The sequence below is a fragment of the Eschrichtius robustus genome, chromosome 5, assembly GCF_028021215.1.
Source record: "Eschrichtius robustus isolate mEscRob2 chromosome 5, mEscRob2.pri, whole genome shotgun sequence".
Classification (NCBI taxonomy): Eukaryota; Metazoa; Chordata; class Mammalia; order Artiodactyla; family Eschrichtiidae; genus Eschrichtius; species Eschrichtius robustus.
Window position 1 is genome coordinate 73,087,973 of NC_090828.1, and position 3,188 is coordinate 73,091,160.

General features: G+C 42.8%; 1 non-coding gene across 1 annotated transcript; it reads left to right on the forward strand.

Annotated features, from left to right (window-relative positions):
* Nucleotides 1–2,285: 2,285 nt before the first annotated feature.
* On the forward strand, nucleotides 2,286–2,471 carry LOC137765540 (U2 spliceosomal RNA). Its single transcript, XR_011074190.1, has one exon. It is a non-coding gene; the product is annotated as a U2 spliceosomal RNA (small nuclear RNA).
* The last annotated feature ends 717 nt before the right edge of the window (nucleotides 2,472–3,188 follow it).

Genomic DNA, 3,188 nt, shown 5'->3' on the forward strand with positions numbered 1-3,188 from the left:
ATCTAATAGTTCCATTTAGGCCCTATTTCCCACCTGAAATCCTACTGGATCATGACATCCCAGATGCTAGAAACCATTGTCTCACATAACATGATATAGATTGTTCCTAATTATTATTTTCACATCAAAAACTACTTGATACGTATAGTAGCCAGCCTCCAAGATGGCCCCCAGTGAACCTTCTCTCTTGGTATTCATGCCTTTGTGTAGACATTCCACAATGAATAAGGGCCGATTTTGTGACCAATGGGAGTGTCAGTGTATCAATTCATAAGCTAGGTCATAGAAGGCAATGCTGCTTCAGTGTTTGGTCTTTTGGATCAATCACTCTGGGGGAAGTCAGCCACCACGTTGTGAGGATGTTCAAGCAGCCCTGTGGACAGGCCCCCAGAGAAAAGACCAATTTACCAACGCCAACTTGCTAACCAAGTGAGTGAGCCACCTTGAACAAACTTCTGCCTCAGTCAAGCTTTCAGAGGATTTTAGTCCTCCAGCCTTTGAATTTTCCAGCTAGACCCCAGAAATCATAAAGTAGAGACAAGCTATCCCCCTGTGCCCTCTCTGAATCCCTGATCTACAGAAACCATGAGATAATACATGATTATAGTTGTTTTAAGCCACCAAATTTTGGGATGATTTGTTATGCAAGAGATAATTAACATAACACACATGATCACCTAGAAAATATACTTGGCCAAAATTTGAACCTGCATCTGATAATGCCTCTATATTTAAACACAGGTTTAGAAGAAGTAGAGGTGACAAAGCAACATGTTGAATAAATGTGCACAGGGATGCAATTAGCAAAATCCAGAATATAGGAAATTCTACAGCATAAATGACCCAACTCCTTCAGCTAGTAAATTGGGAAAAAAAAAAAAAAAAAGATGAGAAAGGGAAGCCATAAATCAAAAGGGACTTACAAGGTATGATAGATTGTATTACTCCCAGTATTTGCTGTCCTCTCCTGTGGGAGACTTAGTCTTCCCTTCTCCCCTCTGACATTGGCTTTGGCCATGTGACACTCTTTGACCAATGAAATGTGAGCAGATGTGATGGTTGCTACTTCTGAGCAGAAGTTTTAAAAGTCATTGTGTTTCAACCATTCATCATTTCCATCTGCCAGGAAGTGGGTGTATCCCAAATAGGGACTGTTTCTTCAGCCCATGGCCAAGAGTGAAGAGGATGCAGAGCTGACTCACAGTGGAAATTCACGTGAGCAGGAAAGAAACCCAAGTTGTCATAAGCCACTGCGATTTTGGAGTTATTTGCTACCACAGCATAACCTAGTATAATCTGATTCATGCAATAAATGTTTTAATCAAATACAAAAGATAAACCTGGTTAGGATTCCAATTTATGAGACCACTGTAGAAATTTGAAAATGGACTAGATATTTAATGATAATTAAGAATTGCTATTTATTTCTTAGGTGTGTTGACAGTACTACAGTTTTTTAAGTTTTAAGATTTAGACCTTTATTTATTTATTTATTTATTTTTGGCTGTGTCGGGTCTCAGTTGTGGCACACGGGATCTTTTGTTGCGGGCTGCAGGCTCTTTGTTGTGGTGCGCGGGCTTCTCTCTAGTTGTGGCGCACGGGCTTCTCTCTAGTTAGAGCGCATGGGCTCCAGAGCGCCCGGGCTCAGTAGTTGCAGCATGTGGGCTTAGTTGCCCCGTGGCATGTGGGATCTTAATTCCCTGACCGGGGATCGAACCCTCGTCCCCTGCATTGGAAGGTGGATTCTTAACCACTGGACCACCAGGGAAACCCCTGCAGTTATGTTTAAAACAACAAAAAGAGTTCTTTTATTTTAGACACGTGGTCCAGGGGGAAGGGAAGGTAGGTTGGGGTATAGCTTAGTCATGAGTTGATAATTGTTGAGCTGGGTGTTGAGAACATGCCTGTTTGTCATACTATTCTTTCTACTTTTGTTAATGCTTAGAAATTCTCATAATAAAAAAAAAAAAAACAGTCTATCAACTTGAGTCCCAGAGTTGTCCCTTGACTCCCCAAGGTGTACAGAAAATATGGGAGCTGAGAAGATGGAGTTGATCAATTAAGTTTAGTGAGTAAGTAAATAAGGGAGGTGTTTGGAGAAGGTCTCAGGAACAAGACATCAAAACTGATTTTCAGTGAGGAAGATGTTTCTTCAGGACCATTATATCAGGCTAGAGCAATATCAACGTAAGATTTGGTGCACTGGAGAGGGGTGGGGGGCTCTGAAGGTATCAGCTTCCACCACAAGTGTGAAAGGGAATGGGTGTGGCTTAAGTAGAACTGTTATCTCTTCTCTGTCTATTAGCTAAAATCAAACATAGTATCTGTCTTACCAATTAAAGCACCTGATGTATTCTTTATCTGTGTACTGGGCATTAATGTTTGGAGTTAGGAGATGGATTGGTAGCTTAATTAATCGGCTCCACGCCTCAGCTTGGAATTGCATTACTTCCAGGAACGGTGCCTGTCTTTTGAGTTAGTGACAGATTGTTTTCTATTGTTCCCCTTGCCTCCTACAAAGTGCTCTAATTCCCCCCCCCCCCTTTTTTTTTTTTTCTAATTCACTCTTAAAGAGGCTCCAGACTACATTTCCACCATTTGTACTGCAAGGATAGGATTTCCTGTAAGTGGAGTAGACAAAGTAGCTGAGCTTGAGCCATCTTGCCAGTTTCACATCCAAGAGAATGTTAGACAAGAGGACCACTTGGGCTGAGGGAGAGAAGAGGCTGAGCCTGAGCCAGACCCTCCGTCAGGAGACTGTGGGCTGGGACATGTGACTTAGGGAGAGCCAACACAGGCAGCTCTAGAGGGAGAAGAAAATCTGCTGGCGTTAGAGAAGCAGCAGCAACCTCAGGGGTAGCACCTACTGCCCCCTGTCCAAAGGAGCCAAGGGAGGAGATTTTCATTTCACCCTCCAAACCGAGGGTGCTTCTGTCTGGGAAAGGGGGAGAAGACGGGGGTGTGAGAGCAGACATATCTCCCATCCCCTCTCCCACTAGATTGACATTGAAGTTTTGTATTGCTTTGTTTGTGAGATTGAAGTTTGAATATGAATAGGGCTGAGCATTAGAGATAAGACTGGGAAGTTATGGAATTAGATGGAGTTTATCATAAAGATAAGGGAGTTCACTGCCCAGAGTAAAGGGGGGATTTTACCAGAGGAGGCAGGGAGCAGTTAAACAGCTTCA